Source organism: Haliaeetus albicilla, chromosome 5, assembly GCF_947461875.1.
Source record: "Haliaeetus albicilla chromosome 5, bHalAlb1.1, whole genome shotgun sequence".
In the NCBI taxonomy this organism is placed as follows: Eukaryota; Metazoa; Chordata; class Aves; order Accipitriformes; family Accipitridae; genus Haliaeetus; species Haliaeetus albicilla.
Window position 1 is genome coordinate 24,210,516 of NC_091487.1, and position 14,216 is coordinate 24,224,731.

The 14,216-nt window shown below is 42.3% G+C and overlaps 1 protein-coding gene across 32 annotated transcripts in view; it reads right to left on the minus strand.

The window, feature by feature from the left end:
* NRXN3 (neurexin 3) overlaps positions 1-14,216 on the minus strand; it is a 1,027,863-nt gene that overhangs the window by 378,986 nt on the left and 634,661 nt on the right. The gene's annotated exons all lie outside the window — the stretch shown is intronic.

Sequence of the window (14,216 nt, forward strand, 5' to 3'; positions counted from 1 at the left end):
GAGCCAGGAGCCCCAGGACTCTCCTTGCACTGCACTGCCTCCCTCTCCTTCGTTTATTCATTCAAACCGGAATAAATTGTTTATGACTGTAAGCTTCCTCGTTCTCCCCTCTAGATCCATGTTTGTAGGTGTGCACACACACACCTCGGAAACCTGCTTAAGTATTTCCCTAACGCAGAGATGCAATGTTTTTGGTCATTGATCTCAATTTGGTGCAACACGTCAGTAACTTGTAATGATCAGCCCGAGTTGCACACCTACTACTTCTAGCTGAGCCTGACATACTTGTAATTTGTTTTCTAGTAACTTATAGTTTAAGTGATCTAAATCAGCAGCCAGAGCAGTCAGAAATACCTCAGTGTTTTGCTGGGTTTAATCAACGGTTATGGATGGTAAAGCTGGAAAGCAAGAATGTTGCTTTCAAATTTATCTAATATATGCCACCTGAGAATCTCAGTGCTTTAAAATCTTTTATTAATGAAGCCATTCAACAGCTTTAGGTATTACTTTGCCATTCTGCAGATAAGGAAACAGAGGGCTCAGAGGTTTTGAGCCAGTAAGTGACTGATAGACATGGGAACTGAACAGAACAGACACCGAGATTCTTGATCCTACCCAGTACATGCTGTTAGTATAAATGTTTGACTGATTTGGTCGCCATTTGTTAGCCTTAGTATCAGCCTTCCTCACAACGGGGCACACAGCTGGAGACAGGGGTGAGTAACCTGTGGTGCAGGTGCCTGCTGGCTGGCAGATTTGCAGTGCCACGCACAGGGCACAGAGCAGTTTTTATCTGTGCAAGACAACTGTTCCTGGCCCTGAGTTTTGTTGAGGAAACTGGACTTGCTGCCATATATGTGGTGGGATACCCAGAAGAATCCTGTCTTTGAAAGGAAGCCTGCCCTGGCTTCTAACTGTACTTGGGAGAAGAGGGGGAATATAACCTGGCATATCACTCTTGAAAGGCTGCCGACCCACGAGGATGCTGCTGGCATCCACCTTGAATCCCCTGGCATACAAGTTCTGACTTTCACCCAATACACAGACAAAATACTCTGAAATATTTATGGTGTGGTTAAACTGTAGGGGGCTTGATTTAGATGAAAGGGGGGGAGGATGTGTATTAAATACACATCACTGAATACCTTATTTGTAAAATACAGGAAATCTGTTCTGAATAAATTTCAGATCCTGCTAGCTACCAGCAATGCAAGAAAGATCTGCCTCCTGTCATTTTACTTTCTTTTTCTCTGGCGACAGCATTACAAAAAGGACAGGACATAGCACACATTACAGGATCAATCACTTAAAAAGGGACTCCAGATCTAAACACTGAGGACTCAATGCTGCTTCTCCAGAAGGCAGTGGTGGAAAACTCATTCATTTGCATGGAAAATGGATGTGGTTTAGGAAGCACAATTCTAGAGGGAAAGGCAGGGGAACTGCATGGGTACACTCCTTGCCACTTTCCTGCAACTACTTGCCCTGTTGCTGAAAGAGAAAAAACACAAGAGGGATTTTGTTGACTAAACTCTGGTAGCATCCTTGGGCTCTTAATTCCCCTTTAACAGTTCAACAGACCACATCCTCTCCTCTTCTCTGTACTTGAGCTGCTGTTCATGCTGGCCACATCTTGGGCTGCTGCAGGAGGCAGAGCCCTCAATGGACAATAAATTACCAAGCTCCAAAACAAATCACGGATCCTTTCCTCATTTGATCTGCCACTAACCCTTCCTCACATACAGAGGTACCAGCTTAGGCGCAGGGGACATACAAAAGAGATGAGCATCACTTCAACCTGCCCTGGCCAGAGAGGAAATGCCTGGGAGTCCCTGAACAACAGAAACAGAGAGCTACTGTGTGTTGTCCCTGTGCTGGGGATTCGTCCTGTCTAAGTTCTGCCTACCAAACTTCCTTCACCACAAACCATTGGGTAAGCTGCCTTAGGCAAAAAGGAGAAGGGCCAAGAAAGCCAAACTGTAGGAGCACAACATAAAATAAAAATAAATAAATAAAAGGAAAACTGGGAAGCTGGCTATAAATAACATCATAGGGTTCTGGTGACACCATAAAGTACTGGAACTTCACTCTGCCTTGCTTTATTAGGTGTCGGTGGATGTATTTACTGCCCTGTAATTCACAGGTGACTCATTTATTTAGCAGCACCACTGCAGAACGAGGGCAGATTTCAATTGCGGTTTCCCCTCTTGGGTGGCAAGGGGAAGTTTATAGTCAGAAGTGAAGTTTCAACAACATTCCCACCAGATTTACTCCAAAAGAGGCATTGTTATTTTCCTATTAGTTTAGTTCATCTAGGTAAACATACAGTCTTTCTAAATGTCTTTGCATCTTCAGAACTGAGATGGGTGCCTTAAAGGATAATGGTTCCCATCATAAGTTGCTCCCTGCAGGTATGAGAAAAGTAGTCTTATTTCTTCATAGCTGTTTCTTTCACTAAAAGAGCAGAGGGCCACCATATTCTGCAGAAATGAGAAATAATAAAGCAATTGTTTCTGAGTTTTAGAATCCCAGAGAGCCAGCTGGCTTCAAGCCCAGGAAAAGTTTGTACTCTACCTTATTTGTGTCAGCAAGTACAACTCTCTCTATATTTCCTGTTAAACCTTAGCTGTTAATTACTTTGCTGCACTCGGAACTGAAAAAGTCATCTCTGCTCTGAAATCACAGATCTCTCAAACTGGATCCAAAGGGGAGTCTCCATTAGCTTTTAGCAATACAGGGTGACTTCCAGAGGGACAACAGCTCTGGCTCCACCCAGTAGAGGCTAACGAGGTATAGCATTAGCCAGTGCATTGCTACATAATAAGGCTAAGAGAATAAGGTCAGCTAGAACAGTCTGTCACCCAAAGCTTTTCTCAGACTGAACTGTTTCTCTCAAGGTTCAAAACAGTCCCATTCTTTTTTTTTTTTTTAAATGTACTTTTCCAAGAACAAGAAGGAGGGTGAGAACAGGTTCCACTTATGATCTTAAAATAGAGTCTTAAATAAAATAAAAGAAACCAGAGGGGATTGCATGCTGTAGAGAACTCAGGACTAGCATATAGGCACCTTTGTCTTTAGCAAGCTACTTCAAATACTGCTGAGGACAGCAGTGACCAAAAAGCTGGTAAGTTCCTCAGCACTGCCAGCAGAATTAACTGCTCTGAGACTAGTCCCTGCTGCCCCACTGTCCTTGTCATCACTGCCTCTCTGCAGGCAGCCTCGAGAGGCAGGTAAGACCCAACAGCACCAAAGAATTATCAGTGTCTGCTCATCCAGTGGGAAAGGGGAGGGTTGCTCCAGGACAGGGCTGAAAGACCACGCACACGGCTGCTGCTATGCAGTACTTTCTACGTGTATAACTAACTCGCTGCAGTCTCTGTAGTTCTGTTTTATTCTGTACCTTTGAAAAACAGAGCAATCGATTATCAGGGCTGGTGTAAGTCCAGTTATCTACAAAAGTTGAGACATATGCCTAGAACATTACCAGTGACATAGGGCAGGTCTAATTCTCTTTTCAGCTCAGCTCCAAGGGACCACAGTTTGCTACAAGCAACAAATACAGAAGCTTTGGAGACTAGTTTTGTTCTCATTGATGTCAGCATGGGTAAAATCAACACAGCCAGTGGACTGACATCAGTGAAGGGAGATCTGGCCCTTGATGTTCATTTATGAGAAGAGAAATGCAAGCTGATTACAACCAGTTAGCCTGGGCTAGCAGTAAGTTACCCAAAAGCAACAGTAACCACTGGGAGCTTTGACAGAAGATGAGGGACACAAATTCAGTTCTATCAAGAGCCCAATTTAAGGGCCAGAAACCTTGCAAAGTTCAGACTTTTATTTTCTGAAATTTCACACCTCCAGTCCTATGTTCATGGAAACAAGCAAGAACAATTGTGGGGGGGGGACACATAAATACAGTAATATATCTCATTTTGATAAGCATTAATCAATTATAATTGGGAAAGAGGCAGTGTCAGAATTTGCTAATGCAAACTGACAATAACATGTTAGAATTGGCCCTGTTTACTAGCTAATGTATAAAGGACAATCCAGTGTACTCAGCACTACATAAACTCACAGAAGTAGAAAGTCCCTTCCCTGGAGAGCTTACAGACTTGCTGGAAAGGCATGAACCAACATATGTTGGACCAGCTTTGTGAGCAAACAGTACGTTTTTTGGCTTAAGTCTGCTAGTCTGTGAACCTAAGAGAATGGAAAAGCTTAGATACTGGCAATAGGGGCTTCACACAGGAGCAACTAGTGCAACTGCTTTCAGCCCTGAACTTGTAATTCTCCTTCAGTCCTCACTGAATGTGCTGCAGAAATACCCCTGCCTACCTGCACAGGACACCAGCAAGCATCCTTGCTCCCTAAAGCTGCTTCAGAAATTAGGACAAGATCCTTCTCATGCTTTGGACCCTCTACCAGATCAGTAATTATGAATGTGCTTCGTGTTAAATGAAGGATGCCTAGGTTTGGTTTACTTGAACCATCATGAGGAGCTCCTGTTACTCAAGTACCCACCATCTCCCCTTTTGTCTCACAAACACTTTAATCCCTGCCCCTGGGGTGCTTTATCAAAGTGGGCTAAGCAGGCTCTAGTCTCATCTCACACTCTCATCTATAAGAGAAAACTGATGCTGTGCAGCTGCAGAGCTCTTTCCTCCAGGAAGGCTGGAACTGCATCTATCCCTTTTACTCTCAGTAGAAGCTGGGCTCAATAGCAGCTGCTCAAATCTTGTCAGGCAGAGAAACAGAACCTGCTTCTCCTTCTTGTATCCTTTCAGGCAATGTGACTTTTTATCAAAGGTTTGTTCAGATTCAGAAAGATTACAGAAACCAGAACTGGCCAAGTTTGAAGAAACAAGGGTTGCCCACTGCTTGACCTTAGAGTTATTGAATCAGCAATGAAGGAAAGGAGCCTGACGGTTTAATTTTCTGACATTTCTGTCACAGAATTCACAATTCAATACCTCTACTACCTATGTTTCACTAAGGATACCAAAATAAAATGGTAGTGACCTGTAGCATGTGCTGAGAACTGATTTCCAGCATTCATAACATCCCCTTCTTATAGGAGATGACTGTCTAACCAACTCTGAGATTAGCCTGATTTTATGTTGAGCCAAATTCGTCTTTAGGGTAACTCCTAGCAACTGATACTATGGATGCAAGTAGCTACTATGTTTATGGAAACAAAAATATGTGTACCTTGCTCTCCCTATGGTTGGAATCAATGTGGGCAAGTCTAAGGTGAAGGCGAACAGCCTGTTCCCAGCCTAGGTGTGACCCTTGCCTGGGATAACACACTGCTGCCATCCTTTGCCTTTAGTGACTCTCACAGAAGCAAGAGGTTAGACACACCAGCAGATCACACAGGAGGACGTGTGACCTACTGTCATCTTGGCTGTATCTGTTCTGTAGATCTAGGTCTCTGAGATCTGCCAGTCCAGCACCTTACACACTAGTGCTAAATATTAGCACTGCAGAACTAACATCTATGTCATGAATTCTTAGTGGGGAATAAAAGAGCTAGGAAATTATTTTTGAAGAGCTCTGATTTCTAAAACTTAAATAGTACCTGAAAGGGTGAAGTAGAGAGAGATAGGGAATAGATGGAGTTAAATACCTGCTGTGATAAATAGAGAACTATTTTAATTTTTACCCCTGAAAGCAGAAAGTAGACTTCTATTTTCCTTTTGCACTCAAAGAAATCTTGTCTGACACAGAAGGGAAAAGCTGGAAAAACTATTGCTTTTGCTCCTTTAAATTGCCTCCTGTGCTAATGAAAAGCGAGCTCTCTAATAAGACACTGTGCACAGGCTCCCGTCTGCTTCTTTTCTCTCTTCCACCTATCATCTTGCCTGGCTTTTGCCTGTAGTCACCTGTTCATCTTGTAGCAATCACTGCCAGGTGACTAGTGTTTGCTGTAGTCTCCTGACCACCAAAAAAAGAATTAAAAGAAAAGCAAAGAAAGACGTAGGGGGAAAATCTTTCAATGACACAAAGTGTCTCACTGCCAGGCAGCCAAAGAGTGAAATGTCTCCTGCGGCCAAACCCGCTCATGTGGGAGCTGCTGGTAGGTGTAATTTCCTAAGATGTACACCTTGTCAGTGTGCAGAAGATGAAGAGAAAAAGGTCAGAATAGCCAAAGCTAAAAAATTGGAAGGACAAAAGAAGACACTGTGGGAAACAATTCTTCTGCTTTTAACCCTGAAAGAGCCCATGCTGCATGGTCTGTGGCAAACCAACTTACTGGCTAAGGCATAACGAACAATAAGATCATTAGATGGCCTTCTCCTCACCCAAAGGAAATAGTCATTTTTACATGTGGTGCCAGTGCTACACAACCTGCACAGGGTGGTACATAGTATACAGTCCAGTTGCTCTCAAGCACAGTAGAAATCAATTTTTTCCATCCAAGTAATTAGGTTCATAATAGACAAGACAGCCAGGAACTTCAAGAGGCTATCTAGTCCATCTCTCTGCACCAAGACAGGATAAACTTTACCTACAACATTCTTGGTGATGTTGTCTAACTTGCAATGATGAAGAATTGGTGCTTCTGGAAGCAATATATACCACTGCTCAACTTTATTGACAGAATTTTTTTTTTTTCCTTTTCACCAATCTGCTGTAGTCAAACAAATGGCTTGTGACACCTATAAGTTACAAATGCATTAATCAGGATATAATTAGTGTTGGCTTTCCTTGTGCCATATATAAACGTACTAAAATATTGTAACTAATAGCAGTATATAATATATTGCAACACTGTGATGGCATATATAAGCATTTCACTAAGTATGTGAGCAACATGACCACCAAACAGGCAAACAAGATGTGTCTAGTTGCTCATAGGAGGCATCCAAGTTACAAAAAGTTGCAACAAAGGACAAGATAAGCATAAGGGATGCAAATGGGCAGGGAATCCTGCTGAATACACAAGAAGCATGTCTGGGGAAAAAAAGAACAAGAGAAGCAGCACTGCTAGCAGCTTAAGATCTCACTTTTGGGACAGTGAAAGCAGCATTAAAACATCAGGTATGAAAAGGGAAATTGGATACAGAAGACAAGCAGCCAGCATCACTTCCAAATTTTCTCATCCTTCTCTTCTTCTCACCCCTTCTCCTTCTGCAGCTAAGACCATCAAGGACACCAGCTGTCAGTGCTAACTATAGAGAATCAGCTCTATGGTACTATACAGTCACAGTTAATTTAGGGCATAAATGTTAAAGACTAACAGTTTTGTATATAAAGTAATAGTTAATGATAATGATTGAGAATTAACCATAGCATAGTGTGTTGCTAATTAAATAGTTCAGTAAAGTTTTGTTCTAAAGTTTAAAACTGGCCTGATTTATAAGTCTTCTAAACATTCCCTTCCTAGCAATCTGTAGTTCCTTAACATACATATACACACACAAACACACATTTTCAGTTGCAATATTGTGGTCTGTTATTTCTTGCCCTATCGTAGAATAAAGCTTATTTCCTTCCTCTTTACAGATATCATTTACATATTTGAAGGCTTCTGCTATGTCCCTCCTCCCTAGACAAGGACATTTGCTTTATTGTTCCTTTGAGACTCATGGGTTTTAGACCATGCTTATTATTGCTGTTTCCTAGAGACTTTTTCCAAATATCTAGATTTTTCTTTAAGTGCAGTGCCCCAGACTGTATGCAGTCCGTCAGATGAAGTCTCATGAGCACTGCATGCAGAAGAACAATTATTTCGTGTATCTCATTGATGATACTCCTGTTTACATTACTCATAAAATGTTTGTCCCTCTTGCATAGAAGAAGGGCTCATATTAGCACCCTCCTAGCTACTTCCACTTTTATATTCTATAACATGGAAAATATGGCTGAGCCCTGGTCCATGGGTTCCTAGGCCTTTTTTACTGAGATTTTTAAAAGGTTTTGCAGCTTTCAGAAAATGCAGCTTAGGTTGCTGTAGCGTTACACTGGGATGGGTAGTAGTACAGCATCAACTACCTGTACACTGCTGATGTATTTAATATTACTGAGGGCGGGCCCTGGCTTCAAGGCATGCAACACACCCACACAAAAAAATCACACAGATGGAAGCAAAAGACACACCAGGTTCATTTGTGGCAACTGATCAGAGGACTTACTGGGACACTTGGTCTCCAGCAGAGAAATTCAACAAAAGCACAATAGTGAGAATAAATGTAAGGACCATGAACTGCTTTAAAAACATCTCTCTCCTTGTGAAGCACCTCACTCTCCTATGATTGTCCAGGGTCTCAAACTCCACTCCACCCACACAAGCTCCTCCAGCGCTGCAGGTCTCCTGAGACACCAGCAGTTTCCTTGTCTTGTCAAATCCTCCATCCTGCCAGCGATTCAAAGAGTGTTTGTGCTAGTCACATGGATGCAAAAGCCTGCTTCCTCAAACTGAACGCTTCCCTTTACCCAGCACCCTCGCCTCTGAGCAAAATGGGAGGGAATTTATGTAGGGGGAGGCACCCAGCAGCAATAAAACCCCAGTGGAGCTGCAACCACTAACTCCAGAGCAAGTGCGGACATAGGAGTACCCGGGCTTTAAGCACCAGGCAGCTGTGAAAATCAGGCAGTGGAAACAAAGAAGAGGAAGGAGCAACAGACTCCCTCACTGATAGGCCATATACAACAGATAAGGCGTAAACTGCTCCCAACACAGATGTGCTATTTATTGGACAGGACAGACAAAAAACTCCAGCTACTCATTGTAAAGTGCCAAGGCAAAAGCTAGTGATAGGGATGCAGGGATTATGTTTAAAGTAGTCAGGTGCATTACAAACACATGTGCATGCACACATGCACACACACATATTTCTGCTTTTCTCTCTCTCCTCTGTAGCCTCTTTATCTCTTCCTCAGACTATCAGCCAGGGACAACTACAGAAGACACCAGAAAAGGGGAAAACAGGGAAATGCCTGCTTAACCCATAGAGGGAGCTCACTTGAAGAATCACACTTTTTTTTTAATTCCTTCTGAACTTCTGGTTAGTCATACAAAAGCCATCTGCACCCTGGACCAGTTCATCCCTTAAGTCACCCCTTAAGTTATAATTAGGTCTGCATAGTTTTAACTACATACTACATACCACGTTTCACCCCCCCCCTCCCCTGTTTATCAGTCACCAAAAGTGAGCACTCGGGATGGCAACACACGGTCTGTCATTGACTCCTCCAGGGTACTGGCAGAATTATGGTGGGTATTGTAAGGATGAAAGAAATCTGAGTGGTCTTCAGGATGACTAACTCTGAATCATTTTGTTGCTGTCTTCATCTCTGCATTCCGATCTCCTCCTGCACAGAAATCAGAAGGTAGCTATTCTGTGATAGCCCAAGCTACCAAAAATCCCCTAAAGAGACCAAAAGCAGTATGTGATCAACAGAATAAAGATATACAGGTGTTCTGTATAACACCTTTTCTTGCGCTGAGATGCTTCTTACCCACTACCAGCCCTACACTAGATGTAACACTCAGAAATGTAGCAGCAGGCAGATAAAAAGAGGGCATCTGATATTCCTGGCTACCTGAAAACATGTTCTTCTACAAGCAGCAGAATTACAGAAATAAATGAGTAGGAAATGAGGCTTCATGTTTCCCCTTTGTCACCCCCGCCATATTCACCATAATAACGTCACCACATCACCCTCAGTCCCCCCCGCATTCTCTCACACTCCCTCCTCTGATGCGCTCAGATTTTTGTCATATATCCTTACCCCCCTGTAACACCTTTCATTTCTTTCCCTCCTCATGTCTTGCTTTGGCCAAGGAAGAGGCAGCCTGTGTTGTGGCAGGTTCAGAGCTGCAAGCCTACCAGCTGGTAGACCAGCCCTTATGCCTCAGCAGGGATGAGGAACAAGTTCTGTAGGAATTCAGCATCTGTCGGGCTTCAATGCTCCTGTCAAATGTGGTAGTTGCTGGCCAGGTGAACAAAAGGGCAATGGCCAGACAGGGTGATTACAGAAGCATCATTTCCTTAGTAAACCAGAATAAAATAACACTATATTTCCACACCAGTACAGTATGGCCTCAAGCCGTGTGACAGTTGAAGTTGCAGGATATCAGTTTCTCGCTACGGGCTGTATTGAAAGAAGCCTTTTGTAAAAAGAGTACCAGAGCCAAAGACTATGGTATGAGAGACAGGTAATTCAGTGTCTTAGATCTGTACTACTTATATATGGTAATGAAGCATGTTTTAGTTAAAGGACAACAGAAATAGCAGCACCAGAAGGAAACCTTCAAAGGTGAGTAATTCTGTGCCACTGTGATCAAGCATTACTCTCCACTGGAAATGGGAGATTTCAACTAGTGCTGGCAACAGGACCCAGACTGGCTAGAACACAAAGGCAGGGAGACTGCCTCTCTTCCCCACCTGCAAACATCATTTCAGTGTCAGAGCCAAACACTGAATGGAAATTGCACGGGAAAGAGAAATAAATTATCTAATGCAGTTCGAGGTAGCAGGAAAATATTACACAAAAGTAAATTTCAAAACTAGTATGACAGCATGTTACCAACTTCTGTTGGGGAAATAGGTGGCATCTGAGGGGAGCCCCCAAACCATCTGGCTATTTGTGGGTTCTGTGAGACTCTTTGATCCATCCCCAGAAATACTGCTGAGCTTTAAAGAACTTATTAACAAAATTTTCATCTAAAGAAATATGTCCCTGAAAAGCTTCTGCTTTCAACAGAGGACAGTCTAATAATTTTGTTTTGCTTTTTCCCAACAAGCTGTATTGCAACAAATCGTTCTCATTATCAGGTTTTCTTAGGTCACTAGTTACAGGCTGAAAATAATACATATCCAGATGTTTATATAGAGCTTATTGTAGCTTTGGGTACATAAGTCATGGTAAAAAAGTTTATAGGGTTAAAATCAGACTAGACAAAGCACTGAGACTACTCCATGCAACACAATCCCACACTGTCCAAGTAGGACAGCTGGCATTTAGCAGGTATTTTTACCTCCATCCATCTTCATTTTTCTCCCTCTCTAGCTCCCATTTTTGTAATTTCCCATCCCATCTTGCACAGGAACATACACAGGCTCACCCACTCACTCCCATTTCTTCTTTTGCTAAGAAGAGCATCCTGTGTGGGATTCAGTCATTTGTTGTCCACAGAACTTCTGGTGTGTGTCTCTCTAAATAGCTGACATCTGGAGGAGCTAGATGCTACTTATACCCTCCTTAGCACGATCAGATGCTGCTAAAGAACGTGAACAAAATACCTCATTTTTAAAATATCTTCTCTTTACCCCCTCTACTTCTTTCTAACAGGTTTTGGGGGGAGATTCACAGTCCACCACACATAGTGATCAGCTTTCAAAGCCGTTGTTCTTGGGGAGACAGAGACCAATATGAAAGTATACACTGATAACAATCCATTACTTTCACTGTCCAATACTGACTTCTATAACATAAGAAGAATGTATCACTCTAGAACCCTGTTGCAGAGATAGGAACACAACCTGGGTACGCATGCTGGCATTCAAGTTCTTTAATTACTAGACTCCCTCCTTCCTCTTCATTATTCAACAGAGACCTTAATTTTTGTAGCAACTAAAACAGGGGTTTCACAGACTACAGAATTTTCTAACTATAGAAACACGTTTCACTTAATGATTTTTTCTGCCTCACAAACAAATCAGGAGGCCACAATAACATGATCCTGTAATTAAAGACCAAAAGGAATGCAGAAAGGGGAAGATGTTACATTTACATCTAGCATGCCTCAATTTTGGATGCTTGATTTTGCAACAAAAACCAAAATCACTCAGAGCAGGGCTGTTGTTGGCTTTTTTAATGCTCTCTCTCTCGCACATATCTATCTATTCATGTGCACGTGTAATCTTTACTTCAGTGAAGTATGCCTTCATTTAAAAAAATACAGCTAGGACATACATGCCTCAAGTCACCCAGGCAAAAGAAATACAAACAGCCAGCAAAGTGACGGGTAGCACAAATGGACCTAAATTGATTAAATTGCTGTTGCTAAAACACACACACTGCAATCGCTTTCCCTTTTGGTTTATTCAAGGTACCCTGTCATTCTTCTCCAATCCTTTCCAAAGTGCTCTTGTTAGCAGGTTGAGAGAATTAAGTTAAGTTGACTCACCAATATTAATAGGTCTCTCTAATTCAATAGCAGCATGTTCAGACAATGCCACCTGCCTTTGCTTTAAGCGAAAGATACTGAAACATGGCCAATGCTTTGCCCAGCTGTTTCAAAAGCTAAAATTAGACACACCTGTTTTAACAGTTGTTTCAGCAGCTGGACACTGGGATGCGGATCAATAAGATTTACTCACAGCTTTCTCCCCTCAGAGCCAATAGTGTGACTTAAGTGCCTCATCCCATGTTTAGAGAAATTTGCGTTGCAGGGGATAGTGTGAATGAATCAAAAGAGATCAGGATGTTCCTCTTCCCTATTGCTGGACCTTGCTACAGTGCAAGAAAAATTGCCTATTCAGTGGACTATGGGATCAAGATATCCTGGTCTTGATCTAGTAGTATACAAGGACAAGATCTTGAACCATATATAAACCAATGCAGTGATAAGCTGCAGGTATCATAAAACTGCAGGCTTGTGAGGTCTGCACCCTTCCATTCGCTGCAATGAGTTGTCACTGCTGACAGCTGAAGTCAGCAAGTGAATCCTGCCAACTTCTCCATTACTGATCTTGGAGTAATCCAGCTAACATGCAGAACCCACTTCCCCAGCATCTAAAGCGCAACTGTCCCACCAGTTGTCTTCATGTTCAGTGTGCACCTCCACTGCAGAAACCTATGGCATATTGGAAACAGAAAACACTGAGATGTTATAAAGGAACTGACTGTAAAGTAAAAGACAAAATAAATTAAATCCTACTGAAATTACACTTTAAGCATTAGCTGGAGCTGTTTCCAAGCTTTTATATCTGACCAAGTTGCTTGAGAATCCCAATACCTTGCCCTAAATGGAAGACACAATTTCCTAAAGTTGCTGTATTTCACAGTCTGGTTCTGTTTGACTTTTTCCCTGAGGCAAAATCAGTTTATGCAGTGCTATCCAGAGCCACTTAATCCCAACCCAGTGGCAACCCCTCTGGTGTGACTGTGGGACCAAGTGGTAAGCAGAATCAGTGAGATAATCTGTGTTATGAAGAAATGTGCAAGAACAGGAGCTCCATGAATTTGTGTTGCAACTAAGAAAAAGACACAAAAGAATTCTCAAGACAATTCTCAATGTTACAGATGGCCCTGTAGTCTTAGAGTTCCCATATATAATCAGAAATCATAAATTTATAGACACAAATGCACTCAGGTATATAAAACTAAACATTTCCCAGACCATGTGCTCATCTGTACGGTCCCCTGGGATGGGCACCTGTGTGTTTTCAAAGAAACGACACATGCACATTCATGCATATAAACCCAGACAGGTAGCATGCACACCTATGGAGATCATTTATAATGTACGAAAACGTATGCAAGCATACAACCATACCCACACAGCTCTACAGCCAAGGGAGTAGATGCCTCAGAGCACACTGCACATCATCAGGTTCCCCTCAAACACACCTCAGATTTTCTCTTTCAGACAGAAAAAGGGTGTGAGGGAGAGCGACTACTTAGTTGTCAAACCCAGTAATAAATGCTTGTCAAGAGCATTTATGGTGGAATCTAAAGGTGCTTGGAGAAGTGGAGCCACCACGGTCAAACTGCACAAGTTGAACTCAAGAGCAGTGAAGACAGAGAGAGATGGTGACACAAAGACTTTTCCCCTCTTTCTGGGAAATAATGAACACATCCTTCAGAGTGATTACTCTGTTACACCTGCTGGCCCTGCTCTCAAGTCTTTATTAGGCAGAGGATGCTCCTATCTTCTCTCAGATTAAATGTGCCTAGTAAAAAGTGATCAGAGATTGGCATGATAATTATCTTTCCTCATTAGAAAGCAAGCCCTGGACCTGACTGAATATGACTCCTCTGTCAAGGCCCTTTGTGGGCTGTAATAGTACTCAGCCAGCATCAATGGGCACAACACTTCATGTGAACAAAACAAAGCAACATATCAAGTAATCTTGTCTTTTTATTTGCTTTTTCTCTTCTAAGCCTGCTGAGTGAGGTGGGAAGGTGCCAAATTCCTTTTTAACTTGTATAAATGCATCTAAATGTCACAGAAGAGCCTTGTTAAGTGAAAAGCTTTCCAA